This window comes from Narcine bancroftii, chromosome 5 (assembly GCF_036971445.1).
Source record: "Narcine bancroftii isolate sNarBan1 chromosome 5, sNarBan1.hap1, whole genome shotgun sequence".
Classification (NCBI taxonomy): domain Eukaryota; kingdom Metazoa; phylum Chordata; class Chondrichthyes; order Torpediniformes; family Narcinidae; genus Narcine; species Narcine bancroftii.
Window position 1 is genome coordinate 30,145,303 of NC_091473.1, and position 14,852 is coordinate 30,160,154.

Below are 14,852 nucleotides of genomic sequence, written 5' to 3' on the forward strand. Positions count from 1 at the left end.
AGGTTGCTGCCCGCCAAACTGTGAGGCGCCAAGATGCACGGTTTGAGGCGTTATCAGCCCACTGGCAGTGGTCAATGTGGCAGGCACCAAGAGATTTCTTTAGGCAGTCCTTGTACTTTTTCTTTGGTGCACCACTGTCACGGTGGCCAGTGGAGAGCTCGCCATATAACACGATCTTGGGAAGGCGATGGTCCTCCATTCTGGAGATGTGGATGGGTCACGTTACAAGTGGTATTGGCACAATAACTAACAATATCAGCTCAATTTTGGGGAGATTTGTTTTTTAATTTTTTTTTAAACTTAGACATGCAGCACAGTAACAATGTAGTAAACCTTCAGGGTGTAGGTTTATTGAGTATAAATTGGGCCCACCAGTCCATGCTGCCGAATTTACACCAATTAACATATACCCCAGTATGATTCGAACAGTGGGAGCAAACTGGAGGTCCCAAGAAAAACCCACGCAGACACAGGGAAATCATACAAACACCTTACAAACAGCTCAGGGTTTCAACCACGGAACCAATTGCTGGTGTTGTAAAGGTGTTACGCTAATGACTATGCCAATTGTACCACCCGTAACAGGTGATATGTGCTTGCTAGTACTGATTTTCTTTTGCCCAATATAATAAAATGATGTCCACAGCTGTGCAAACATTCACCATCCAAGGGATTTTCAATGACATTCACTCAGAGATAAACAAACTTCTGCTAATGCCCTCAACTCAAGATAAGAGAGGCTATCCTCCACAGCTAGACACATTCTCTAGCCTAATTCAGTGTCATTTATTAGAGACCCCAGGCTTGGATCACATTTTTGTTGTCTTTTTTTTCACTCACGTTTCTTGGTTTGTATTTCTTCAGGGAGTACTGGTAAATTGATTAAGCAATATTCTGCTAATTTCAATGATATATTGACAGATAAATACACATGGATAAGGATAAGGTAAAAATTCATTACGTTTAATGTTTCTTTTTTTCTTTGGCTTGGCTTCACTGACGAAGATTTATGGAGGGGGTAAATGTCCACGTCAGCTGCAGGCTCGTTTGTGGCTGCCAAGTCCGATGCGGGACAGGCAGACACGGTTGCAGCGGTTGCAGGGGAAAATTGGTTGGTTGGGGTTGGGTGTTGGGTTTTTCCTCCTTTGTCTTTTGTCAGTGAGGTGGGCTCTGCGGTCTTCTTCAAAGGAGGTTGCTGCCCGCCGAACTGTGAGGCGCCAAGATGCACGGTTTGAGGCGATATCAGCCCACTGGCGGTGGTCAATGTGGCAGGCACCAAGAGATTTCTTTAGGCAGTCCTTGTACCTCTTCTTTGGTGCACCTCTGTCACGGTGGCCAGTGGAGAGCTCGCCATATAACATGATCTTGGGAAGGCGATGGTCCTCCATTCTGGAGACGTGACCCACCCAGCGCAGCTGGATCTTCAGCAGCATGGACTCGATGCTGTCGGCCTCTGCCATCTCGAGTACTTCGACGTTAGGGATGAAGGCGCTCCAGTGAATGTTGAGGATGGAGCGGAGACAACGCTGGTGGAAGCGTTCTAGGAGCCGTAGGTGATGCCTAAAATTCTATCTAAAATGAAGAAAGAACAAATCCATGTAGTATATTGAAGCTCATTTAAATGATAATGAACATGAAAAACTAAAGAGAATGGGCTTCACTAATTTGTTTTTCTCCTCACCTATGACATGACATAGGTGAGGGAGTTGCTATTCTCATTGCAAACAAGCAAAATTTTGAAAACGTATTTGAAATGAAAGATAAGGAGGGCAGATATATTCAAGTAAGAGGGAATATAGATGGGAATCCAATTATTCTATTGAATAAATGAATATATACACACCTCCAAGAAGTGATATTATTTTTTTCCAGTAAATTACTAATATTATGGTATCAGAAACAGACGATCTCTTGATATGTTGGCAAGACTTAAATTTACAATTATAACCAAAGTTAGACTTTTCCAATAAAAAAACCTTTTTCCCTGACAGAAAAAAATTACACTCATTACTCTGCCTCCACTCTTCATATACAAGAATAGACTATTTTATAACATTTGGAAAAGATAAAGACAAAATAAGTATCTGTGGAATTGGGATAATAGATAAAAGTGACCTTGCACCTATATATTTATCTTTGATTTTGACCTGCATCCAAAGAACATTATTTGGAAACTAAATTCAAATCTACTCAATTATCTCATTTTAAGGAACAAATTAAAAAAAGAAATTGATCTTTACTTAGAATTTAATGATAATGGTTTTACCTCCTATTTCATGTACTCTCTGAACGCTGTCTTGAGAGGGAAAATTATAGCAATATCTTCATATAAGAAAAAAAAAGGAATAACATGAGAGGAATTACAAAATAAACTGAAGGAACTTGAAAAAATAATTGAGTTAATGTTTTTAAAAATTAGAAATGAAATTAGAAATGCTAACTCATTTTCACTGTACACAACAATGGTTATGCTATGAACGACAGATAAATGCGACTTGACATGAATTAATACTCTGGCTACACAAAAAAAATCAGGAAAAAAAAATTAATGTTTTTGAAATAGAGGCACTATAAAGTGGATATAATTCTATGAAAATATTGGCATGGAAATTGAGAAAAAAGATAGCAGAAAATACAATTCATAGAATTAGAGATCCAAGAACAAAAGAGATTTAAAAAAATAAGCTAAGTGAAATTCAAGAAGCTTTTGAAGTGTTTTATAAAACTCTGCACTCCAAAGTTCCAGGGGGAAGCAAAACTCAGATTGACACCTTCTTGAATGAGTTACCCATTTTAACCAAAAGAGAACATTCACTGCTGAAGTTGAAGTAAAAATTGCAATTAGTAGATTTAAATTAAGCAAGTCACCAGGATCAGATGGATTTTTGGCAGAGTGGTATAAAAATTATAAAAATGATTTAATTCCAGTTTTACTCACCACATTGAACTGGGCTTTAAAAAAGATGCAAATACCACCCAGTTGGAAGGAGACAATAATCACATCTATACCGAAGAAGGCAAGGATAAAATGGAAGGACCAATATCTGTTCTTAATGTTAATTTGTGGTGCTCTGTGCAACTGGAGAAAGCACAGTCACCACACCAATGGTCGTTAATGACTGTTCATTCAAATTCAGTGCGCGCCCCTTTAAGGGCAGTACAGGCTCAGCCACCACATGCATGGTGACATCATAATCGCTGCCCAGGGCGCACACTGGAAGGGAGGCTGGAGTCAGCGAGAAACCCTGATGACACCATATTCCAATGGCTGTCCTGCCACATGGCGATACACACAGGGCTGGTTTGCCATGAGAATGTGTGCCGCCACACAACCCCCCCCTCCCCACCCCCAGAACCAGCTACATATCCCACCGCTTTGGCAGGCATCCCCGGTGCTTGGGCATGGCCGTCTGCACCAACTGGGATGTCCAAATGAGCTGCTTTTAAGCGGTCCACAGTTCCTCCATCCCCCCACATCCAGGGTAAAAGTCCCACCCGACCATCGGAGGACCTTATGAGGCCCTTCGTATGGGCGCTGAAATGGGGCCCCCTGTGGTCCTCTCCGGACAAATACAAACTGCGCCGCATCCAGTTCCTTGAGTCTATGAGATGGTTGGGTGCCGTGGTGTGATGGGGGTGGCAGGGTTAGGTTGGCCAGTCTTTTGCGGAGGTCCGCTAGCAGCTCACCTTCTTTGGGTGTTGCATCAGCCTCGGGGCAAAAAATTCGTTTGGTAGGGAGAGTTGGGCACCGTATACCATCTCCACCAACGAGGCTTACAGATCTTCCTTGGGCGCCATTATGATCCCGAGGGGGACCCTGGGTAACTCATTTGCCCAGTCCAGTCCGGAAAGTCTTGCCATCAGAGCGGACTTTAAGTGTCGGTGGAACCTCTCCACCAACCCGTTGACTGTGGGTGGTAGGCTGTGGTGTGGTGGAATGTTACCCCCAAAAGCTTCACCAGCTGAGCCCATAGTGCAGAGGTTAACTTGGTGTCTCTGTCACTTGTGATGTGCGCCGGCACGCTGAAACAAGTGATCCATTGGCTGACCAGGGCTCTGGCACAAGTCTCCGCCGATGCCTCACGGACCAGATGGCTTCCGGCCATCTTACTGCTCTGTCCACTATCGTAAAAAGGTAGCACAACTCATTGGACACCGGCAATGGGCCCACAACATCCACGTGGATGTGTTGGAACCTCCGCATGGCCGAGTCGAAATGTTGGATAGGGTGTGTGCCTGTGAATTTTAGAAGCCTGGCACCTGGTGCAGTTCCTGGCCAACTCCGCCACCTCTTTTTTGAGCCCATGCCAGATGAATTGTTGTGCCACCATCCTCATGTTTGCCTTTATTGAGGGATGAGTGAGATTGTGGATCGAGCTGATGACCATCACCCTCCACTCCTGTGGAACTACTGGGTGCAGTGGGCCAGTGGAGGTGTCGCAGAGCAGCACCTGAGGGGAGTCGGGTAGCCGGATATCCTCGAGATGCAGACCCAAGATGGCGGTCTGGAGGACTCGTGTTTTGGCATTGTGCAGTTTGTCCTGCACCAGTTCCATGTAGTCGAGGCCGGGCGGGAGATTCGAAATCGTAGGAAAGGTGCCACTGCTGCCTGGCAGACCACGGGTCCTTGGCCATAGCCAGTGCTTGTGTGATGGGCTTATGATCAGTGAAGTTTTTGAAAGTTATGCCCTCCAAGAAATAATGAAAGTAGTGGATGGCCAGGCACAGCGCCAGGAGCTCCCAGTCGAACGTGCTGTATTTAAGCTCTGGCGACTGCAACTGCTTACTGAAAAAGGCCAGCAGGCGCCATTGTCCATCCATCCACTGTTCCAATACTTCCCAGACTGCCGCAGCCAAAACGTCGACTGAAACCGCTGTGTGTGTTTCCGGGCGCGGGTGTACCAGTAACGTTTCCCCAGCAAGGGCCTGTTTTGTCACTGTGAAGGCCTCGTCCGCCTCCTCCGACCAGGCTAGGGTCTTCTCCTTTGCCGTGATCAGCGTGAATTGAGGGCACATGATGCAGGCAGCGCTGGGGATGAATCTATAGTAGAAATTTACCATCCCCACAAATTCTTGTTGGCCTTTAAGGGTGGAGGGTTTGGGGAAACACCGGACGGCTGCCACTTTCTCCGGTGCCAGAGCTGCCCCAGATGCTGAGATGGTGTGCCCCAGGAACTGCAATGTTTGTTTCCCAAACTGGCATTTAGCCTTGTTGACCGTGAGGCCAAAATCTGCCAGACGAGTGAACAGGGTACGGAAATGGGCCTTGTGTTCTTCGCAGCTGCGGCTGGCGACCAGAATGCCATCCAGATAGATAAAGACAAAGTCCAAATCCCTACATGTAATTAATAAATAATTACAGAAAACAGCAAATGTTTAAATTTAAGAAAATTTCAATCTTTACATGATGGTTATAGACACTTCCCTCCCATCCTATACCCTCCCTCCCCAAAAAAATGATATGTAAAAAAAGAATATATTGTAATATAAAGAAGTAGAAAAAGATAGTATCATGGATTTCTCAGAGGATCGCTTCTCAACACACAGGACTCCAACAAGGTTTATATGATCAATTTAGGGAAGAAGTATAACACAGATCTCAAGAGGCTGGAAGATCACCACTATATATTTATACATAAAATTTGCATATATGGGCTACAAATTTGCAGAAATATTCCATCTATATTTCTCAAATTGTATGTAGTTTTCTCCAAGGGGAAACAGCTTTGAATTTCTGCATTCCACCTTCCCATACCCAAGTGTGGATCTGATTTCCAGGTCACTGCAATACATTTCCTTGCCACCAATGATGCTATTTTAACAAATTTCTATTGGTACATTGATAGTTTCAACTTAGGTCTTTTTCCTTCGATATTTTCCAATATAAATAAATCGACATGCCCTATTGAGAGGTGGGCAGGTGGAGCAGCCTGTGGGCAGGTGGAGCTGCCAAATCTCCTGGCTAGGAAAGGGGCACTGGGAGCGGTGATTGGACATGTGGCTGATGAATATGCTGACAGAGCCAATAACCTGAATGCTACCAAAAGGGCTGCAGCAAACACTGATCCCTGCCAACACTGAAAACAGATTCTAGGGGGAAACTGTCCAGCTCCATGTGTTTTGATATTCCTGTTTTGGGGAGGTAATGATCGCCAGCCAACTTCACACCACAGCAGTTACAGCCATTCTTCCAGCAACCCTCGGAGGGGTGGGTGGCTCAAGAATCAACTGTGCACAATCTGACCAATACAATGTCCTGAATCTCAAAGCCCCTGTTACGTACCTAGACCAGCAGCAATAGAAATTCACCAAGACAATGGTATTTTCAAAACAATTATTTTATTAATTATTACTAACATAACATTTCTTATTTAACTCCAATTAACCCCACTATGCACAAACGAGTGTCGAGTGTGTGTGTGTGTGTGTGTGTGTGTGTGTGTGTGTATGTGTGTGTGGGGAAAAACCCAAAACCATTACAGTTCAGGCATAGTTCTGAAGAGATGATTTTAAAGTTCAGTCAGTTTTGTTTTGAAAGTCAGATTCTTTTAAATTGTTGCTGAAAAGTAATTATGGAGTAGGTGTGAAGCAACAGCCTTCTTAAAATTCACAAAATTCTTGTAGAGTTGTTTTCAGAGAATTGTTTCTTCATATGATTGATTTACCTCTCTTGCATGGAGGTTTCAGAACTTGTGTTTTCTTCCACGATGATTTCACAAACTCAGGTATGAGTCTGATGAAGTAACCATTACAATGATAATGATCCAGAAACAAGAATGATCTTTCTTTCTTTTACCCAGAATTGGGTCAGTCACAAGTGGCCATTTAAAATGCCATCGCAGCACCAAGAGAAACAGCAAAGTGGCCATCCTTTCTAAAGCCACTGCAATTCTGTGCTATTCCCTTGACAGAGTATACAATATGAACAGTACATCGCTGACCGGAGGCTACTGTATTTGTGACCTCAGATGTTTTTGCTTCAGTAATATTAAAGATGCCTCTTGAAATGGCGTAATCACCTGACATGACCTCACCGCTGGCTTCTGTTTGAAGCATATTTCTTCCAAAAGTTTAAGAGTTAATGTGGTTTCAAATTGTTTGCTGACCACAAGCAAAAACCTGCTTTGTTTAAACAGATGTCATATGATGCCATATGAGTTTCCATTCTAACAACAGTCTTTTGTTTAATTAGTTCTCTTCTTTGAGCAACCCCATTGTCCGAGATATTTCAATTGTTACAAGATCAAACCAGCAACCACAAAGAAGGCATATCACACAGGGTTAAAGAAGAACAATTATTTTATTAACAAAATGTTCACTTTCAAACTTTAATTCAAACTTTCCCCCCCCACCCCGCTTTTACAACAATGCCCACTGGTTACTATGCAAATTTCTATAACAGTGTAAAACTAATAAATTCCACAGCCTAAATATAACATATGTAATTAAAGACTAAGTTATATTTCCATCCAGCCCACAAAAAAACTTAGACACAAAACAAACACAAAACACACAAGACTCACAAAACTTCAATCTCAACCGAAGCAAAGATCATAAACAAAATTCAGTTTGTTTGGTAAACTGAAGCCAAAAGATCTCTGAGAAAAAGAGAGAACACAAAATTCAAAGTTGTCTTCTTGTGTTGCTTGCAGAGAGAGAGGAACAACTGGCTTGGTCCGGATCCTTCCGGCTGCCTTCGGAATATTCATCCTTTTTGAAATCCCAACATTCGAAACTATCCTCCAGACCATGACTCATGTTCTGGGCCTTCTTCCACTCCACAGCATCACCAGTGGTGGTTTATCGTCCAAGTCCAGAAATTTTTAGATCATTTTCTCCACCTGCTCAGTCTGTCTCCCACTCTCTCAGCAGTCCACCTTCACCTTGGCTCTCTAAGGTAAACTGTCACTTTTTCCATAAAACCACAGAACACATAGGCCAATACACAACACAGAACTCTGTAACACAATGATCAAACACTTCTAGTTGTATTGGGTTATTTACCAGACTTTGCAACTCCGAAAATGGCTTCTCTCTGAGTTTAATTGTGTATGTCTATAAATGTGACCCTGTCCACCCATAAAGCCTTTACTAAGAAATATATATAACTAAAGAATAATAATAACAATTCTGACACAGTCCCAAATGGTGAGAAGATCTTGGGAATGTTGTCCAGACAATACAGCCAGCATTGTACCAAGAAATCAGTGGGAGTGTGAGCAGGAGTATCCTGGCATGAGAGATTCCGCAGCCAATATCCCAGTGAAGGTGGGTGCTCCCTGGAGGTGCTAAATGGTACATCCTGGATATGTCGCTGCCAAGCTAACCCCTTGCTACCCATGGGATGGTACAGTGGCTGCTATCTAGGATGCACGCCACCATATAGAACATAGAGCACAGTACAAGGCCTTCAGCCCTCAATGTTGTGCCAACCTTCCTAACCTTCCAATATTCCTTCCTAAAAAAAGTACTAAACCCTCCCTATCCCATAAGCCTCTATTTTTATTTTATCCATGTGTCTGTCTAAGAGATTCTTAAATGCCCCCAATGTTTCATCCTCCACCATCATCCCCAGCAAGGGATTCCAGACACTCACAAGTCTCTGTGTAAAATACTTATCCCTGATGTCTCCCCTAAATTTCCCTCCCTTAACTTTGTACGTATGTCCTCTGGTGTTTGCTGATCCTGCCCTGAAAAACAGGTGCTGGCTGTCCACTACACTCCAAAGAGAAAAGTCCCAGCACTGTAACCTTGTCTCACAAGACTTGTTTCCCAGTCCTCAATGCCTCGTAAGTCTGAAGGAGTACTCGGATGAATGGCCACCGTGGTGGAGACGATGACCAATGAGATGGCTGTGGCACTTCAGCATAAGGAGGAGTCAGGATTGATTTATTTATCAAATTTAGACACAGCATGGTAACAGGCCCTTTCAGCCCACAAGCCTGTGCTGCCCAACTACACCCAATTGACCTTCAGCCCCCAGGGAAAACTCATGTAGACCTGGTGAAAATGAACAAACTCTTTACAGGCAGCCTGGGTTTCAAACCCCAGTCCTAATCACTGGAACTGTAACAGCGTCCCGCTAACCACTACACTAACCGTGCCACCCAAGGATGGCCTTGTACTTCCTGCTCACAGATGAAAGTGGTACCAGTGCTGTTGTCGGTAAGAAGCACAGCATTTACATTCTGGGCCAGTCGGGGAATACAACTCACTCATGAGAGTTGGTGAACCAATTAAATGAGCCAGGGATCATTTCCTTAAACATAACACCCCATGGAGAAGCTGGTGGATCTATGGGACTGGGGGAAGTTGGCAGGCCATCTGTGGGTATGGGCTGTATGTAATGTAAATACATCTGGGTGGTATGAGCCTGTAAATGGATTGGCTTCTGAGCTGACATTAACAATGACTTTTCAGGTTTCTGCTAGCCTACTCACCATTCCCCCTCCCTTCCATTTCCCTTTGTCTTCTTTCCTCCAGCTCTCCACCCCCTTTCCTTTCCATTCACAGAGACATCCCTCCTCCCCCTGTTTGCTGGTGCCCTCCCTCCCTTATCCACCACCTATTACTCCTGCCTTTAGGACTGTGATCCTCCCCCCACCACCATTATGTTAGGGCGCCTGCCTACATTTTTTCACACCTTGATGAAGGGTTCGCCTGAAATATTGGATATGTATCTTTATCTTTGCTATATAAAGGATTCTGTTTGACCTGCTGAGTTTTTCCAGCATTGTGTTCTATCTACCCTTGTCTATCTTCAGCCATAATGGAGAACAACTGAGAAACATGGTTTCTCAGATATTGTAGCCTCTTCAATTATTGGATGGCATAGTCATGGAGTAAAAGTGGGAATATGAACATACAGAAAATAACCGAGTGAGGAAAGTGTTCTGCTGAGTCAGTGCATGAGTTAGTGAGTGGATGATCAGATTTCAGATTTACTGTCAGAGTATATGCGTAACTTCACATAGAACCCTGAAATTCTTTTTTTCCTGTGGGTGAGGTAGAATTTCCACTTATTGGTACTGCAACAAAAGTGCACACAATGTACACATATAGCAAATAAAGAACTGTAAACAGATAATGAATGTAACCAAACTGACTTTGTAACCCAGAGAGCACTAAAAAAAATCAATAAAGTGCACAAAGAATGAATCCCTGATTGAATTTGTTGAGGAGTCTGATGGTGGAGGGATAGCAGCTGTTCCAAATCTGGTGGTGCGAGTCTTGTGGCAGCTATACCTCTTTCTCGATGGCAGCAGCGAGAACACAGCAGGTGTGGGTCTTTGATGATTGCTGCTGCTCTCGGACGGCAACATTCCCTGTAGATGTTCTCAATAGTGGGGAAGGTTTTGCCTGTAGTGTCCTGGGCAGTGTCCACTGCCTTGTGGAGGGTGTAGCAAAAACACAAAATACTGGAGAAGCTCAGCAGGTCAGTGTCCTTTATATAGCAAAGGTAAAGATATATAACTGACATTTTGGGTTTGAGCCCTTCATCAATGTATGAGAAAATGCTAGCAGCCATCCAAACAAAAGATTGGTGGGGTGGGGGGGAGGGAAGTGACAAAGGCAAGAGATGATAGGTGGAAAAAGGAGGGAGGAGACAGCAGCAAAGAGGGGGTGGAAGAACTGAAAAGGGGAGGGGAAAGAAAGGGCAAGCAGGTTTAGTGGAAAGCAGTAAAGTCAATGTTAATACCATCTGGCTGGAAAGTGCCCAGATAGAAAAAAAGGTATTGTTCCTCCCATTTGCAGTAGCCTGGAGGAGTTGGTACACAAGGCCATGGACAGACATGTGAGTGTGGGACTGTGACTCAGAATTGAAATGGTTGGCTACTGGGAAGTTGCTGTTGTTGCTAACTGAGCAGAGGTGCTGAGTGAAGTGATCTCCTAATCTGCGACCAGTCTCTCCTATGTAGAGAAGGCCACAAAGGGAGCACAGAATATAGTAAATAAATTCTCTGGATGTACAAGTGAAGTGTTGCTTCACATGAAAGGCCTGATTGAGGCCCTGAACTGTGGTGAGGGAGGAGGTGTGGGTGCAAATGTTGCACTTCCCATGGGCACGGGGAAGGTGCCGGATGTGCAACGGGTGTGGAGGGATGAGTTCGCAAGGGGATCGCAGAGGGAGCAGGTCCCTGCGGTAGGATAAGATGGGAGGAGAAGGAAAAATGTGTCTGGTGGTGGGATTCTGTAGTAAGTGCTGGAAATTCCGGCAGATAATGTGTTGGATGTGGAGGCTGGTGGGGTGGTAGGTGAGGACGAGGATGAGAAAATTATAGAAGTTAAACAGGTAATTTCAAGCCAAGGCTATTAATATAAATTGCTTCTCTTGATTCACGTAATGGGATTTCTTCCAGCTCTCAATTCATTTATAGCTTTATCTCGTGCGATAACAGTTTTCAATAAAGCATGTTTTGTTTACTAGTCTATACAAATGCTAGGATGGGCACTACATCATCTTCAGACTGACATGAGTGCACAGCTTGACTACTCAACTGTATTTCATCTGTGTGGTTTTTAAACAACATGTAAAAATGTTGTGATCTATATTGAGCAATGGAAGATAAGACAAGTGATTACATGGTTACCACTGTCCTTTGAGAAAGTCTATCAGGCCTGCATCCTGAGAGATGCTACTTCGGTAATACAAACCACAGCTTTGATATAAGTGATTACTTTTGAATTGTTTGAATTGAATTGTGATCTTGTGAGTATATCTCAAACGCATTAAACTAGATGTGAATTATATATTCCAGTTAACACCCTCTCAGAAATATTGTGTGTTTTCCCTTTCCCCCATTTGGTGGGCAGAGATCTTCAATCAAAATGATCTAGTTCCAATCAATCCAAAGGAGTCAGGGCATCTTTTTTTTTTAAAATTACCTACTCTCGTCTTTTCCCCATCCATATTCAATGCCTTTTCTCTGAAGCATTTTGAGATATTTGTTTACACAAACAGAAAGGATGTCTTAACACTTCTTGAAAAATGTGACATTCCATCCATTAGTTCCAGGGATTTATACTTACTTTTGAACTGATCCTTCGTGTTACATCGCAAACCAGCAAAATTAGAAATTCACCAAGAGACTGTTATTGTTTTTCTTTGAAAACAATATATTTATTAATAATTATTAATATTATAACAACAGCTAAACTTAACCCCAACTATGCATTACAGCTTAAGCATGATTCTGGAAAGTCATTCCAAAGTTCAGTTTTACAAATCCTGTGTTGAAACACAGACTTTTAAACAGATGCCCAAAATTAATCACAAAGGAGGTGGGAGAAGCTGAGTGACTGGACTTCTGAAAACTCACCAATCCATGAGATATCCTTTTGGATGAACGGTTGTCACAACTTCCCTTTTCCTCACGTAGGGGAAATGAAATGAGTGACTTCCACAATGCTTCCAAAACCCAGGCAAGGGTCAGTTGAAATGACCATTACTTTGGTCACGATCTGATACAGCAATTCTTCTGCTTTCAAAAACCCAGATACGGGTCAAGCAAAGTGACCTTTCCTTTGGTCACGGTGGTTCAATAATTCCCCTGACAGGGAGAATCAGCTGAATTGTCCATTTCACACAAATGGAGAGTCACTAATGAAAATGTCTGTTTAAGTGTCCCACTCTCCGCCACCTGTTTTCCTGGATAACCCACCACTTCTTTCTCTTTATCCAGAGCAGTAACCTTGTTTATAGTTTGTACTTGATGGTGCCATCCAATCTCACCACAACTGTGAATGGCTGCAGCCTGAATTAACTCTTAAAATGACAGTCACGCTAAATGAAACGGGAGCTCATAATATTAGTTTATTTTTGGATTGTAATATTTTTCAGTTACATCAAGAAGCGCATCGTTTATTGAAAAATATATGTGCAATTAATGGATGTAAGTGCTACAAAAATGTACCTAAATCTTTTGACACCCATTCACATACACAACAGTTTATGCTGTTGTCTAGCACTTGGAGTAATATAAATGTTTGAAAGTGTTTCTAATTACAGTGTGTTAATGTGAGAAAATATGGACTAAAACCATATTAATATTAACTAATGTGTGGCTTTCAGGGTTTCATAAAGTGGCACATTTTTGGGTCATACAAAGCAACACATCAGTGTGGTTTGAAAATATTTCATCTGAAAAAAGATCTAGAATAATGAAAATCTAAGAAAACACCACCTACCATGTACAAAGCCATCTTGATCTCTAATCAATCCCTGACTATCCAATCTCTTAGAACACATTCGAATAGCTTACCTACTACTGATGTATAGCCTAGAATTTCCTGGGTTACTTTTGGAGCCTTTTTAAAACAATGGAACAACCTGAGTGACTCTCCAATCCCCTGGCACCTCAACCGTGGCTAAGGATATTTTAAATATATCTGACTGGGCCCCTGCAATTTCTACACTAGCCTCCCTCAAGGTCAGAGGGAATTCCTTGTCAGGGCCTGGGGATTTATCCACCTTTATTTTCAAGCACCTCCTAATCTTTAATCTGTATAGGTTCCATGAACTCACTGCTTGTTTCCCTCACTTCCCTAGACTCTGGGTAAATACAGATGCAAATAAAAATATCTAAGATATCCCCCATCTCTACTGGCTTCATACATAGCAGACCACTCTGATCTTCAAGAGAACCAATTTTGTCCCTTATTATCCTTTTGCTCTTAATATACCTGTTGAAGCCCTGAGGATTTTCTTTCACCTTGTCTGCCAAGGCAACTTCATGCTTTCTTTTAGCCCTTATGGTTCCCTTTTTAGCTTTTTTTATACTCCTTAAATTCCTCATTTGCTCCTTATTTACTTTACTTGCTATACACCTTCTTAACGAGATCCACAATATCCTCAAAGACCAAGGATCCTTAAGCCTGTTGACTTTGCCTTTCATTCTGACAGGAATATATAAAATCTATACTCTCAAAATTTCACCTATCATCCTTGCTAGAAAACAACTTAGAACAATTCATGTTTTTTAGATCCTTGCTCATTTCCTCAAAATTGGCCTTTCTCCAATTTAGAATCTCAACTTGAGGACCAGACCTATCCTTATCCATAATTATCTGGAAAATAATGGCATTATGATCACTAGATCCAAAGTGTTAGTCCACATATGCTTCTGTCACCTGTCCTCTCTCATTCCCTGATAGAAGATCCAGCATTGCATGCTGTCCAGTTGGTAATTCGATATATTTATTTCCTGAATATATTTGACAAACTCTAAATCATCCAGCCCTTTAACAGAATGGGTGTCCCATTCAATATGTGGAAAATTAAAATCACAGCTTTGTTTCCTACAGCTATCTCTCTGCAGATTTGCATCTCCAAATCCCGCTGAGTTTTAAGAGTGTTTGCCAAAGTGCAAAGAGTTCAATATAAATCCAAACCTCACCAGATTGTAGAACCTGAATTAGCCTTCCCCTTTTGCCAAACTCCTATTTAAAGAATCACGTGTACCCTTTGCTCCCTATAAATATCTTCTTTTCATTGTTTATCCATTCTTGATTCTACCTTTACGCTGCACTTCAATTGTACTAATGAAGGGTTCGAAGGTTTCCCAACACCACTCTATGTAATTACACACAGTTGTCTTCCCAGGCAAAAATGTTTCAGCAGAGCTCAGAAGAATGCTCAGACATGTACACTTTGGCCTTACATGTTTAATTGAGGGCCTCTGGGACCATTTTAAGCCATTACAATCACTTGCTTTGCCTAACCCGAGACTAACTCTGGCCACTAACCAACCAGGAAAGTAATTTAAACTTTTCACTTTCTCTGAATACTACAAGAGACAGAATCAGTGAAAAGAAGCTGAGGGATATTTGACATATTGCGAAGTTTCTTATTC

General features: G+C 42.4%; 1 protein-coding gene across 14 annotated transcripts in view; it reads right to left on the reverse strand.

Annotated features, from left to right (window-relative positions):
• gpr27 (G protein-coupled receptor 27) overlaps positions 1-14,852 on the reverse strand; it is a 200,177-nt gene that overhangs the window by 167,118 nt on the left and 18,207 nt on the right. The window contains exon 3 of one of the 14 annotated variants that reach the window (XR_011357425.1): positions 1,346-1,572. The exons of the other annotated variants lie outside the window; for them this stretch is intronic. The gene's annotated coding sequence lies outside the window, so the exon portion shown is untranslated. Of the gene's footprint in view, positions 1-1,345; positions 1,573-14,852 lie in introns of those variants that run through there. 14 annotated transcript variants of the gene reach the window in all.